At 43.9% G+C, this 15273-nt stretch overlaps 1 long non-coding RNA gene across 3 annotated transcripts in view; it reads left to right on the top strand.

Moving 5' to 3' along the window:
- The window catches only part of LOC121826092 (uncharacterized), a 32805-nt gene extending 18002 nt beyond the window's left edge, over window positions 1-14803 (top strand). Inside the window, exons 4-6 of one of the 3 annotated variants that reach the window (XR_013042142.1) lie at window positions 9493-9760; window positions 13702-13976; window positions 14287-14803. This is a non-coding gene — a long non-coding RNA (uncharacterized LOC121826092). Of the gene's footprint in view, window positions 1-9492; window positions 13672-13701 lie in introns of those variants that run through there. The other 2 variants (XR_013042141.1, XR_006068416.2) reach the window with 2 other exon arrangements.
- The last annotated feature ends 470 nt before the right edge of the window (window positions 14804-15273 follow it).

Genomic DNA, 15273 nt, shown 5'->3' with positions numbered 1-15273 from the left:
GTTTATGGCAAATCCAGCCACTAAGGAGGTGTTTTCTTTGAAAGTCTGTCTATAAACCAATCTGTAGTAGAGGTATCCATGATAGGGTAGTCCTGAATTATGTGAAGGGGCTAAGAGATAGGTTTAAGGCATTGGTGTTGGAGTGGGCCAAGGAGGTAGAACCTGAAATGGGAGAACTTGGGAGAAGAGATGCAGTGTTGAGAGTGGGGCAGGGTTCACACATGATACATTGGGATCAAGGAGATATGCATGGGGGATCGAGAGGGAGGTAAAGAGTGGAGGGCTCAGTGGCCGAGGAGGTCTTTGAGGGAGTGTGTAGGGTAAATATGGGGCTACTGAGTTAGATTTTGTTAGCCTCAGGGATAAGAAGAACAGCAGCTTCCAGGACCTATAGACATGGAAGCCATCTATGAGTAACTAAGTTCAGGTGTTTGGCGACAGATGTTATAGGAGAAAGGTATCTGTAGTTGAAAGTTTTCCTGTGTCCTGCCTGGTCTGCAGCCGCTCAGACCCAAGTAAACACACAGAGACTTATATTAATTAAAACTGCTCAGCCATTAGCTCAGGCCTACCACTGACTAACTCTTACACTTAGACTCAGCCCATTTCTGTTAATCTATATGTTGCCATGTGTTCAGTAGCTTTACCTGTGTACCATTACATGCTGCTCCCTAGACAGCAGGCTGGCATCTCCTGCCTCAGTTTTCCTCTTCCCAGAATTCTCCTTGTCTGTTTATCCCGCCTATACTTCCTGCCTGGCTATTGGCCAATCAGCATTTTATTGATCAGCCAATCAGAGCAACACACTCACAGCATACAGAGTGACATCACCAATCAGGTATCTCCAGCCTTTGGCATAAGAAGGCTAGGGTATGTCCCTGGTTGGCATGAACAAGGAAGGATAAGGGTTTTGTAGGTTTTGGTAGACTGAGGGTGGAGGTGAGAGCTAGCACTTGTTTGAGAGACCTGATCATAGTTGTTAGTGAGAGGGAGAAAGGAGGAGTTCATGTAGGCTTCCCCTAGAAGCCATTCATAGGACATGAGCTATGAGAGAGAAGCAGGGAATTCAAATATGGAAGAAGCTAAAGAGTCCCAGAAGAAAGAAAGTTCTCATTCAGAAGACAGCATAGGTTGATATAGGAGTAGGGATGTTCTTTCTAGGGGACTGGACCTGGGCTGGTGAAAGGTAGACAAGCCAAAGTATTGAACAGTGGTTAGGATGAGATGGGCCTTGTTCTTTAGAGACCAGGTAACCCAAGGCAGCTAGAGCATTAAGGATTTGGGTGGTGCAGGTGAGACAGTTTCTGTGAGGGTCTCCAGAGAAGGAGGTCATAAACATGTTTTAAGAATTGGCTTGACAGATCCAGGGTAGAGAGGCTCCATTATAGGGCCTGACCAAAATGATGAGGCTTATCCTTTAAGCCTTAAGGGAACATGGTCCAGATTAGCTGTTGAGAGAAAAAGGTGTCAGGGTCTTCCTAGGTGAAGGCAAAAAGAAGCAGAGATGGCTGGTGGGATGGCATGGTAAGCAAAGCACCCCTGAGGTCACGGGCTGTACCACTGGGGAAATGAGGATAACTGACTTGTCAGCCTTAGGTAAATCTTGTACTGAGTGGAAGGTGCCATTTGGTTTTTTGATTCCTAGAATGGGGGTATTGTGTGGGGAATTAATTAATAGGAGACAGGCCTTGAGAAGGTATGTGGTAAGGGGCTTTATGAATTACCAAGTGGCCAAAGCCAAAGGGTGTTGGTGTTAGTTTATATATATTTGGGGATTTTTTAGGTCAACTTTAATAGGGCCATTGTAGGACTTAGTGGGAGGATTATAAGTATCCCATATGATTGGGTTTATAAGGGAGAGGGATGGGAAAGGGGCATAGGGATTGAGTTGACAGGAGGTGGGATGGGGGAACTGGTTAAGTTGAAGTAGAACATTGAAGTGGTATCCAGGGGGAAGGATTAAAACAGAGACTTTCAGTTTGGAGAGAAGGGCTTAGCCTAGAAGAGGCATTGGGCATTCTGCCATCATGAGAAAATAAATGAATTTTTCTAAAAGAGGGTGGGGTGAGGCTGAGTCTAGATGGGATAACTGAGACTCTGGTAATAGTAAGAGGAGACTCTGCACTAAGTCCCTTTTATGATGTCAGTAGAGAGAGGGAAGCCACCATATCTAGGACAAAAGAAATCTCATGTCTGTGTACCATTCCCATCACCTAGAGTCCCTGGAGGAGCCAGAAGTACTGGCATGGGGTCATGAACATGAACCTCATTATTGCAACAAATGTGGTGAGGAATTGGTATTTTGGGGTTCATCAAAGGTGGCTAGGTACCTCTGAGGACAGTCTGGCTGGGCTGGGTAGAGAGTGTGGGATTAGGGCAAGCTTTGGCCCAGTGACCTGGATGGTTGCATCTGAAGCAGGGACCTGGGGATTTAGCCTCCTTGAAAGATGGCTTTGCCTGATGGGTGGAGCCCAACCATGGATAAAGGGAGCCAGACACTGACACTTGGCTTTATTTTCTCTCTCTCTCTCTCTCTCTCTCTCTCTCTCTCTCTCTCTCTCTCTCTCTCTCTCTCTCTCTCTTTGGGTTTCATCCTCTTCTATCATTAAGAACATCTAAGAGGTCCCTCCTTAGGGTCCCAGGCTCCTTTTCTAATCCGTGGAGCTTGCACTGGATACCTGGGGCTGACTGGCCAATGAACTGGATGTAAAGAAAGAGGGAAGCATCAGGGGTTGAAATATACAGGTTGGTGAGTTTGACTAGTAATAAGGCCAGAGTTTCCCCAGGTCCCCGGGTGATTTCCCTAACTTTATCTCAGTTGACAAACGTACGAACAGTTTGTTGCATGCCTTCTAAAAGAAAGATGATCATTTGTTAAAGACCCCGAAAGCCCGGGTCTCCCCACTAGAGACCCAGTTAGGATCAGAGGTCAGGACAGTTGCTGGCAGCACATGTTGGTCTGCATGGGCTAGGGCTGAGTGCCAGATGTGCTCTTTTACATCAGGGCTGAGGGTGGAAATGAAGCTACAGCAGATGCCCCCACCCATTGTGCACCCCCAGGTGAGGTCATAGGATTGGGTGAGGCAGGGGAATTCTTTCTTGTAGTTAATGGGTTTGGGGGAGAATGAGCCTGGTCTAAGGGAAATTTCTCAAATATCAGAGAGGGAGAAGGGCACAAGGACACCCACTGTTTGCTGTAAGGGAAGCATGAACATGTGGACTTGTTTATGAGACCCAGTGACAGGGGGAGAGAGATGTGGGGAGGGGAGGAAGAAGGGGGCCAGTGGGTGGTTTGGAGGAGGCAGCTGGAGTTAGAGGTGGAAGAGGAGGAAGAGGGAGCAAAGGGGACCAGAAGGGTGGTGAAAGGGCAGGTGGGGGGGTCTGTACTTTGGGGGCTCATCTCTGGGTTGAAGTCACTGAAGGAAGAGGGAAGAAGGTCTTTGGGAGTGGGAAGTGGGCAAGGGGAGACTGGGAAAGAAGAACTGATAACCAGAACAGGTCTGATAGAGGGAGGAGCAGGCCTTATGAAAAAACTTGGAGCATAAGGAGCCTCAGACCACCTGCCATTCTAAGGTGTAAAATTACTTAAATCGGTTAGAATTTGGAAACTGAAAGTACCAAACTCATTTCTGGACTTTGGCACCAAAAATGTTGGGTAGAAAGGGACCCAGATGACACAGAAAGGACGGGAGAGCATGACTCTGAGCCCAACTGAAGCAGAGCGTCCTCTATGAGAGACAAGGAGAGGCCACAGCCTCATGGTGGGAATGGAGACTGTGAGCAGAGGCACCAGGCACTTGACGGGTTGTACGGTTGGAAGGGGGAAGAGCCTACCAGGTGGGGGATCAGTGTAAATCTTTCTGGCCTTAGTTCTGCCTCTAGAGTTTCAGACAGGAGCTGTCTATGCCGGCAGTTACTCTTGAGGGTGTGTGTGAGGCAGAGGAAGTAGGAGATGAGGGGTGATCTCAGGGCAAGGACTGTCCTTTTCTCAGGTGGAGAGTCATTGGATTTATCACACTCCAGGGCAGGCCCAATACTCAGGAGTAGCTGGACAACACAAACAAACTCAATGGCATTTTTGTGGGCTTTTGTTTTGTTTTGGCATTTTGGGGAAGGGACTTATCAGTTTTATTTGATTTAAATTTTGTTTTGTGGGTTTTCTTTTTGTCTCTTGATTTTTTTGCTTCTATATTTTTTTTTCCTTGCAGGGGAGAGGAAGGGAGAGAAAACATAAAATTGGGTGGGTAGGGAGGTAGAGAGGAGATGGGAGGAGAATAAGAGGAAAACACGATCGACTATATTGTATGAAAAAAATTAATGAAAATTTATAAATATAAATATATAGAATCAGTCTAAAGAGACTCTATCCAAGCAGTTTGATATTTTCAACTAAAAAGCTGTGGATCTGGCCAGCTGGGGCTGAAGAATCAGCTGTGACTATCAAGAGACCAGAACCACTAAGGTGAAACCCTTGTGTTGCTGGGACAATAGATGCTGGTCAGCTGGACCTGAGAAATTGGCATTGATTATAAAGAATCCAGCACCTCTGAGGTGAAATATTCTTGGAAGTGTTTCCTCAGAGTCAGCACACAGGACCTATAGGTCCAGATGGGGCCAAGGATGTTCCTTGTGCTGGCAGCTGAACTTGGTAATGTGTAAGACTCACCCAGGTGGTACTGGTTTTGAAGGCATTAAGGAGTCCTAAACCTAAGAAACAAGCACACTGCAGATCACAGAGCCTATGGAGTCCAGAGGATGGAGTAGGTCCCAGATGTCAAGTGCCAAACTATTTATGCTGTTAAAGTCTAGTTTTGCTTTGATTTAATTGTGACTATGCCCTGATTCTTTCTCTTGGAATAAGAAAGTACCTAACTTAATTTTTGGTATTATAGGAGCCCATAGTCAAGAGATTTTGAAGTCTAAAGAGACTTTGGATATTTAGAGATACTGCATTTTTAGAGAGATTTGAGCTTTGAAAGACACTTTGGATATCTTAAAGACTGGTATTTTCAAAGCTACATGTATAATATGAGATCTTGAGGATGAACAAGAAAGGTTATGGATTAAGAAATGATGTGTTTATGTGTCACGTTGGCAAAAGGTCAATTGTGCTGGTTGATTTTTGCCAAGTTGACATAAACCTAGATGAGCAGAGGGAGTCTTAATGGGAAAAATGCCTCCATAATGACCTATAGGTAAATCTGTTGGGTATTTTCTTAATTAGTGATTAATATGGGAAGCCCCAGACCACTGTGGGTGGTCCTAGAGTGTATAAGAAAGCAGGCTGAGCCAGCCATGAGGAGCAGTCCTCTTCCAATGACTCTCCATCAGCTCCTGCTCCCAGGTTCTTGTCTTGTTTGAGTTCCTGCCCTGACTACCCTCAGTGTTGGATTGTTCTATGGAACTGTAAACTGAAATAAACCCATTTCTCCCAAAGGTGCTTTGTCTTTTATCACAGCATTAGGAAGCTAACTAAAATACTGACCTTGGTTCTAAGTAGCCCCCTTTAAGTAGTGCTATTTTAGCCCTCATGTCTAAATAACTAGGACTCTTAGTTTCTAAAACACAATGGCTGAGAGATCACGACTGTTTTAAAGGGGCATAGTCAGCTTTGTCTCAATGGGTGGGTCACTAGTCAGGCCTGTACTCTTAAGTATCTGACCTTGATGCTATCAATGTTTTCCTCTGTTCTGTCTAAACCATTCTGTGTACACACAGGTATTTTGGAGTTATGAGACAGTCCAGTGCTGCATTATTAAAAGTCATGATGCAATGGATTGAGTTCCAGACTCGCTTACACTTTTACCTTTTTCTTTTTTCTTTTTTTTTTTTTTTTGGTTTTTTTGAGACAGGGTTTCTCTGTGTAGCTTTGCGCCTTTTCCTGGAACTCACTTGGTAGCCCAGGCTGGCCTCGAACTCAGAGATCCTCCTGGCTCTGCCTCCTGAGTGCTGGGATTAAAGGCGTGTGCCACCACCACACAGCTTACCTTTTCCTTTTTGAATTCCTGATCTTCAGCACAGCTTATTTGGAATCAAGACTTTGAGAGATATCAAATCAAATGATACCATTAAGGTAGGACCTGATCCAACATAGTTGTTCTTCTAATAATAAGAGGAGACTGAGACACAAACACACTGAGGATGAGCATGAGAGCACAGGTACAAAGGCGGCCGTCTATAATTCAAGGAGATCTCAAGGGAAACCAACCCTCTCATACCTTGATTTGGGCCTTCTAGTCTCCAGCGCTATAGGCAAATACATATTTGTTGTTTAAGTCATCCATTGTAGAATTTATTCTGCATGCCAAGAAAATGTCACAGATTTCTGAATATCCTTTGAAAATATAATCCTCTGTCCATACATAATGTTTGACTACCCAATCCAATCAGATCTCTCAGTTACATAGAATACCGAATGCCAGTATTCTTCTTTAAATCCAGCCACAGAATGTTCCTGTGCAGCTAAGGCAAAAGTGTCTGGCATACATTTTGGGGATGGCATGAGTGTTTCATCACTTCCCTGCACTGTTCTTACTGGCAAGCATTGGCCTGGGGTATAGACTAGGGGCTTCCAAAAGAGGTGTTTCTATCTTTTTTTTTTTTTTTTCGAGACAGGGTTTCTCTGTGTAGCTTTTTGCCTTTCCTGGAACTCACTCTGTAGACCAGGCTGGCTTCGAACTCACAAAGATCTGCCTGCCTCTGCCTCCCGAGTACTGGGATTAAAGGCATGTGCCACCACCGCCCGGCTGTGTTTCTATCTTTAAGGGAGTCTAAACCAGAAGCCCTGAGATTCAAGTATCCAGAGGACACCCTATAGAATGGAACTGGAGGCCTGGTACTTTATAACATCGTGATGGGCATGTGAGGCTGCTTATGAGAAACCTAGACACACTTATTATAGACAGAGGCGAGCCATGTGATGCTGCTGAAAACCCATGTGATGGTTTACTTACTAGGAATTTACTTGTTTTGCTTTTCACACTATGAGCACTGGAGACTTGTGTGATCCCTTGTAACTGTGTAACATTTGTTCCAGGAGGCCCATCTCCCCACAGATTCCTAAATCTGAGGATGTACAAATCTCTTAGATAACATGTTATGGGGCCTTCATACAATCTATACAAACCCTCATATATCCTGTAAATCATCCCTAATTTACTTACAAAGGTTAACACTCTGTCACCAGTGCTATGGTATTTGTTATACTGTAATGTTTAGGGAAAAATAGCATCCATCATGTTCATTGTGGACTTTTTCCAAAAAGAGAATGGAGGGCAGAGGCCTCCCTTTTGCTTCCCTCTGTGCTGACCCACTCAATATCTTTACTTATGGGAGGATAAGCAAGGAGACCATACGAGAATACAGGATCCCCAAACGCCACAAGTACTCAAATCTGCAAATGCTAAGTCCCTCATATAAAATGGCACAGTATTTGCATGTAACCTACATGCAGCCTCCCACATATGTTAAATTATAAAACTATACAGAATGTAAATGCTATATTAATAGTGACTTGCTATATTGTTAGGTAATAATGACAAGAAAATATATGCATGTGTTCAGTACAGAAGCAATCATTTTTAGGAAAATTTCAGTCTGCATTTGGCTGAACCTGTAGATACAGAACTTACCTCACATGGAAGCAAGTTTGGGTGGAGGAAAGGGAAGTGGGGAAATGATGCAAATATGTTATAATCAAAAATAATCTAAAAATAAATAAATAATGTTGTATAAACATGAAGCAATATTCTTTGAAAATTTGAGATTCATGCCCTGTTGTTTTTAAAAGTGTATGCTTTAGAGTGAGTTTTAAGCATATAAAAAAGAATTGTTGGGAATAAACTTTACTGAATACACATTAAAGTGAAAATAGGTATAATCCTAATCATAGTTGGAAAATTCTAAATGGCACTGAGTGCTGTGACAACTATTAAAAAACACCCAAAGGTACATAAAATTGCTATTTTTTTATTTCTATGGCATAAATGAAAACAAAAACTTATCCTTTTAAATTACAATAATAATAATAATTATAACAATTTCTTGTGCTGAATCTACCAAATCCTGGAAGAGAAAGGACTCCTGTAGGAGAAAATGATGACAGTTCACTTAACATGAAGACAAGCAAGTGGGGAGGGCAGAGGCACACTACACCTGCACGTGGTATGAGCACAGGGAGAAAGCACAGAGAGAAACCTCTTTAGTTGAGAGGTTAAGACGTGACATCACCAGCCCTGGGTAGGTGGCGAGGTTTCCAGTAGCAGGCCCAATTTTTCTCTGATTGAGTGGGTCTTAAGTGCAAGTACAGAGTTGCTGGTTACTGCCAAGGTATGAGTGCCTCTGCTCTGCCCTTTGGATTATCATGCCATTCTGGTGGTTGCTGTGGTTCATAGATACCATGGCTGAATAGGACTGTTGGTGGCTTCCTTCCTTCCTTTGGAAGCTTGCATGATGTCTTCTGGTTCCATGAAAGCTAGTCCTCAGGAAGGGGACTTTGTTGTTGTTTGAGACAGGGTTTCCCTGTGTAGTTTTGGTGCCTGTCCTGGATCTTGCCCTGTAGACCAGGCTGGCCTCAAACTCAGAGAGATCGGCCTGGCTCTGCCTCCTAATGCTGGCATTAAAGGCATGCACCACCACTGCCTGGCTTAAGAAAGTTGTTTTGTATTATTACTATTTTTGTATGTATGAGTATTATGCATGCATGAATGTCTGTGCACATATATACCCGGTACCCAGAGAGGCCAGAAGTGGGTGTTGGATCCCATGGAACTGGAGGTCCAGGTAGTTATGAGCTGCCATGTCGGTGCTGGGAATTGAACCCAGGTCTCCTGGACAAGCAGCCAATGCTCTTAACTGCTGAGCCATCTCTCCAGCTCAGGAAGGGGACTCTCAAGTCAGATACAGATACAGGGCCCCTGGGCCCTGTCTCCAAAGTACATGGTATCTATAGAAATAGGGACCTTCCTTCTACCAAAAGCAATAGCAATAGGCTGTATGTTTTGAGTGTCTCTTGGACAACCCTGACTTACAACTCAAAAGGAGGGTTTATCACACTTGGTGTTGGAGTTTCTGTTAGATGGTCCTTTGCCCTTGGATGGCACATTCATTGCCAGCCTAGATGAGACAGTTTTATGTAAACTATACATGTATATTTATATACCAACTTCAGTGCATTAGAGGCATTGTAAGTAGGTAGTTAATATTACGGTTTCTTTTGAAGTTTTCAGAAATCCTTCCTGTTCTTTTACCCTTCTTTTACTTCTATATTTACCATCTTCCATTAGAAGCCCCCATTTTGCTCATTTCCCTCTTCTGCTCATTCTTCCTGCTATTCTCTTCTCTATTGCCGCCCCCCCCCCCCATGGTTCCTTTTTACTTTTCTGGCTTCCGCAGTTCCTCCAGGATCATGGAGAAGAACCTACAACTGCTACTTTTCTAAACATGCACAAAACCTAACCACTGCATTCCAAACATTTGTCCTTATACTCACAGGTAGAGAACTTCTCTTTGAAACAGATGGAGACCATTACAGAGAACCACAACCAATGAAAATGCCAAGATAAATAATGATGTGGTACCCAGTCCCAACTGATGCATCTACAACACAAATCCTGCACCTACTGCTCAAGGATCATTGCAGAAATATTGTAAAAAGCCAGAGGAACAGGGCATTTGCTGTGAGATCTTATCTCCTAGAAATGTCAGAAGTTACACCCATCTATTTCACCAACGTGACTGCCTAACCATGAGCTGAACAAGAGTAAGAACAGTAGACATGCTAATGTGGAAGGGGAAAGCTCATGTGGCCTCAACCCTACCCCAAAACTACAGGCAACTAAGGAATGCTGAAAGCAGGAGAAACAATCTTCCCCAGGGAAGAGCACAGCAATGGCTTCTCCAATACCAAACGGTCAACCCCCAAAATGTATAAATATAAGTAACGGTATATAGACTGAATAGATTATATTAAGGAACACAAGACACACAACACCAATACCACCATCACCAAAACAATAACAACAACAATAATTAAAGAAAAAGAGCCCATGAATTTGAATGAAAGGGTTTGGAACAAGGAAGGGAAAGGGGAAAGTAATGTAATTAGGATCTCACAAATTATTTATTAAAAGGAAGTGAGATCAAAGCCTTCAACCTAATTACTGGGAAACAATGAAATCTCAACATGTGTGTAAGTGAATCATGAATTAGTACCAGCAGTGCCCCAAGTCTTATTTCCCTAACTCCTACCTGTCCTCTCTCACAGGCCTGGGCTGGGACTTCATTTATCACCTCATTTCCACTGCCCTTTCTCTGTGAGGGTACATGATGATACTTCAGCACCCTACATGTCAATTTCACCTCAAGACTCCCCTATCCCTCAATATCCCCTGAAGACTCACAGCTCATTGGCCCAGCCCAGTTTATGGCCTTGCCTTGTTTCTAGGTTAACTCACAGGCAAATGAATCCTCTTGACTTTTGCCATTGAAAGAAAACCCTTGCTTCTCCAAGAATAGCATTCTGCATCCCCTGTCTTAGCAAGCTGCCATTAAATAATACCACTGACTAGTTTCTAGCGGGTAGGAGGATAAGGTCAGGTGACAGTATGGGTGGGGCTCTAGTGTGCATCATCTTCTGGGTTGTAGATGATCTTCTCTCTGTGTCCTTACTTGTGGAAATAGACATTCAAGGTCACAGACACAGAGACACTCACACAGAAGAGAGAGAGAGATGGAGGCAGACAGACAGGCAGAGGCAAGGAGAGGTACAGCAACTCTGGTGACTCATATATCAAGAGCTATGTAGACTCTGCTCTCATGACTCCATGTCTAATTGAAACTCAGAGCCCTACCTACCTCCTAGTAACTTAGCATAAGGGATCAGAGCTTCAGCATGTGAGTTTTGAGGTAGAAATAGAAGCATTTGATATGTAGCAGCTGTGAATATGGAAAAGGATTGTAGTTGTGTAATAATCACAAAATAAACAGGAAAGGCGGTGCACCTCTCTCATGGAGCTGAGGCTGGTTATTGGACTCTAGGAGACAGGATCTAATTTGTAGTATGATGCTGCTTCCTATGAAAACTGGCAATGGTAGGGTTTTCAGAGCATTATGAATGCAGTTGATGCTGAGGCTATTGGTAGCACTGGGAATATTGGAAGTGTGGAAATGTTGGGAAAGTAGAGAGGGATGAGGAATTGGGAGTATTGGGGATGCTGAAAATATTCAGAGACCTGGGTGTCTTGGAAAGTGCTGAGATTCTGAGAATATTGGGGGCATTAGAAAATGGAGCATGCTGAAGGAAGTTTGAAATGTTGAGAATATCGGAAATTGTAAGACATAGATTGTTGGAAACACTGGGAACTTATGTGATGTTGAGAATATGGGAGTGTTAAAGAATGTTGCCTCCATTACTACAGAACATTTGGTTCTGTAGTAACCCATAAAGTGTAGTACTTCTGCCCTTAGAATGTTCTTCAAGTGCTGAAAGTGTGTTGTCCATAAGTTCCTTCCTTTCTACCTCCTTCCCTCCTTCCTTCCCTTTTATTCTCTTGACCTCTTCCTTCCTTCCTTTCTTTCTCTCTTTCTTTCTTTCCTTCTCTCTTCCTTCTTTCTCTCTCTTTCTTTCTTTCTCTCTCTCTTTCTCTCTTTCTTCCACCCTCCCTCTCTCCATCCCCCTCTCTCTTTTTTCCTCCCGTTCCTCCCTCCCTCCTTCCCTCACCCCTGTCTCTCTCTCTATTTCCTTGTTATCTTTCTTTCTTGAGACAGGGTTTTGCTACGTTGTCTGGTTTAGCCTAGAATTTACTACGTAAGCAGGGACTAGAGAGTGAGTTGCCTGGAATCGAACCCTGGGCTTCAGCACTCATTCTGCATGCTGGAGTTATAGGTGTGTTCCCTAATAGTTGTCTTGCAGGCTCCTTTTCCAATTTCCTCTGCAACTCAGCCCCCTATGTCTAAGCATTTCCTGTTCCCTGACGCACTGTGTGCACATGCATCTCTGTTTTGGTAAGTACTGGTCCCTCCTCTTGACATACACTCATTCTCCCTGTGTTTGTTCACAGCATTCACTCTGCAGTACCATCTCAGCTGTCTCCCAGGAAAGCTTTCCATAGTCTCCAGTGAGAGCACTGACTGGCCTTCCTTCTACTCTCATCATCCCTCTTTACTATTTGACTGTTCTTCCTGGTAGACTGTACTGTGAACTCTCTAAGCAATGGGCATTGGCTTTGTGTTTCATTCCATGGCAGAGGCTGCCAGCGGCCTGGCTGGCTGGCTGATTGACGCACTCACTCCAGTCATTTTCCTGAGCATCCCTGTCCTGCTGTTGTACTACACTTGTACTCACACAGGAAGAACCAGCAATGGCAGAATGTGAGGCCCCTGAAGTGCGCCCACCTCGAGAAGCTGGAGTAGAATTACCGTGAGGACTTACCTTGCTATCCTCTGAGCATGTTCAGAGCTTCATCTCAGAGTTGACCTCAGAGGGACCCTAACTCATACATGTTCCCAGATCCTGGCTCAGTGTCTCACCTCATTTAAGTCCTTTGTAAATGGGTAAAATCAGTCCTGAAGTTGATCAGTTCTCCACTCATATTGTAAATATTTCCATAGGAACTTTCAGACTTCAGACACCATGCTAGATTCAACACGGTGATGAAATAACCTCTTTAAGAAACCTCAGATTTGGTATATGAGGTAATACACACAAACAGTTCATCGTACTCACACTGTCCGCTTTAGTGTAACAAGTTACCCATCAACTTTTAGCAGCTTACAGCAAGTGTTTATGATATCACATTGTTCATCTGGAGCAGGGTAGGGGAAGAATTAGGCAGGATCCTCCAGCTCAAAGATTCCTAGTGGTTCTGAGCTGATGGCGTGTCATCCACAGACTGGCCAGTGGCTGGGGGTTCACATCCATGGGAACCCTAACACTGCTGGAAGATTGGTACTTCACAATTAGAAGTTGTGTTATTCCTCATGTTGCTACTGTAACCTAACTCTCGAGGCTGAGTAATAATTTTATTTTCTCAGTTCTGGAGGCTCTGAAGTCCAAAATCAAGGGATAGATATTTGGAGTGCCCTCACTTGGCAGAAAGCTGAAAAGCCCAAAAAAAAAAAAAAAAAAAAAAAAAAGAACAATGGTGTCCCCATGGCACAAGAGCAGGAAAGCAAGAACTCAGTCCCACAAAATCCTTAACCATCCATGAAAGCTTCACCCTCACCCTAAACATTTCTCATATGCTCCATCTCCCAGCTCTACTGTGTGGTGATCTTTTATTTGTGATGAAATGTGATATTTTATTTGTGTGTTAATAAATAAAGTTGCCTGGAGCTCAGAGGTCAAATAGCCATTAAGCAGAAGTCCAGCGGTGGTAGCCCACACCCTTAAACCAATCACATGGCAGGCAGATTCTCTGTGTGGTCAAGGACACAGCCAAGTGTGGTGACCTGAGCCTTTAATTCCAGTACCGGCCATAGAGACCTGGAGGTCTGTATAGACAGGCAGTGATGAGGAAGTCATGTGGTTGGGTTTAGAGCCAATGAGAAGGCAGAACAGAAAGGCAATAAAAACACAAGTCAGGCTGGAATTCTCTGAGGAGGGGAAGCTAGTGCTCATGGTAAGCTAAAGCTACTCGTGGCCACTGCTCTGATCTCTGGCTATTTCCTCTGTATTTGACTCTGTGTTTCTTATTTACTAAGACTCTTTAGGATTTCATCTACACTACTGCATTCGGAATTGAGTTTTCAACACGTGGATTTTGGAGATAGCTCGCATGCTCAAACACGGAATTGATTTACTTCTTCCAAGTGAGCCTCTGCACACTTGACAATAATTATTGTAATCAGCTGAGGAAGAACTGTGCCTTGTGGGATGTCTGCCCTCAGCTTCGTCACCCACTCAGGGTATTCAGGGCTCAGCAGCATTTCACATCTTTCCCTGGCTGGTCACTAACTGTGAGGACACTGAAGAACAGGTTAGAGGTCAGACTCTACCCAGGCCCTCACTTCCTGCCTGCACTAGAGGAAGCACGTGGACCCCTTTCTGTCTGTGCTGGCTCTGAGCATGGAACGCCTTTGATCACCTGGGCGCTGAACACACCAGAAGTACCTGAGAGCATGGGTGCTGGTTCAGCAGCCTGTCACATCTGTGACAGTGAGGGGGTTATTTAGCCTCTCTGTGCCTCAGTTTCTTTATGTGCAGACTGGAGGTGATAATAGCAGTTACCTCCTAGGGCGGGGAGGAGATGAAGTGAGCTGTAACTTTTTTTTTCTTTTTTCTTCCAGAGCTAAGGACCGAACCCAGGGCCTTGCGCTTGCTAGGCAAGCACTCTACCACTGAGCTAAATCCCCAACCCTAGAGATGAAATGAGCTAATACTCATGAAACAGTACAGATTCCCTGGGAAAAGGGACCCTACGATTTCCCTGCCAGCTCCTTGTTTCCGGGCAGGATTCTGCATCAGCTACTCGAGGGCTTTCAGAAAATATCCTCTAATCCAGGTAGTTTGAACCGCTTAGGACAGATGACATTCCAATAACCCTGCACAGCCTGAAAGTCCTTCAAATAAAAAATAAGCTCCATAAACTCAGGTCTCTACTGAATGCTTTGGCCTTTGTTGACTTCTTAACTCCTCTCGGCTTGCAACCCCGGGCAATGCTCCTTATAAACCACTGTGTTGTCGCATTACTAAAGCAACACTATTTTGACAAAAATAAAATAAGAAACATTTCTACTTAATCTTTTAAATAATATATAGCACATACACAGATACTCTCAGGCATCTATCTATAATTGCCTCCAACTTAAGCTTCTTATCTTTCTCTCATCTATCTCTGCTCTCTCTCCCTGTTTCCACTTAAATCTACACTAAAACCTTTTCTTCACAAACTCTATCTTTGGCTCATTTTTAAAAAACCTGACATGGTGGCGGCTCTTGCCTTTAAACCCAGCACTTGAGAAGTAAATGCAGAAGCATTGCCATGGGTCTAAGGCCAGGTAGGACTAGATAGTGAGTCTGAATTTAGCCCAAGCTACAGAGTGAGACCATGTCTCAGACAAACAAGAACTACATTGAATCTGGGTTGGTGCCTATGACTCGAGCATTCAGATTTCCTGAGGCAGGAGGATAACAAGTTTTGAGAGTAGCCTGGGCAATAAAGCAAGCATAAGACCATTCTGGAATATAAAGTTAAAAATGAGATTTCATTTCAAATCAGAACAAAACCATATTAATAGCAAAACAAAACAAAACAAAAACAATCTAAAACTACA

The sequence above is a fragment of the Peromyscus maniculatus genome, chromosome 1 (genome assembly GCF_049852395.1).
Source record: "Peromyscus maniculatus bairdii isolate BWxNUB_F1_BW_parent chromosome 1, HU_Pman_BW_mat_3.1, whole genome shotgun sequence".
Lineage (NCBI taxonomy): Eukaryota > Metazoa > Chordata > Mammalia > Rodentia > Cricetidae > Peromyscus > Peromyscus maniculatus.
The sequence above is the reverse complement of the archived record's forward strand: the minus strand, read 5'-3'. Positions and strand labels throughout refer to the sequence as shown.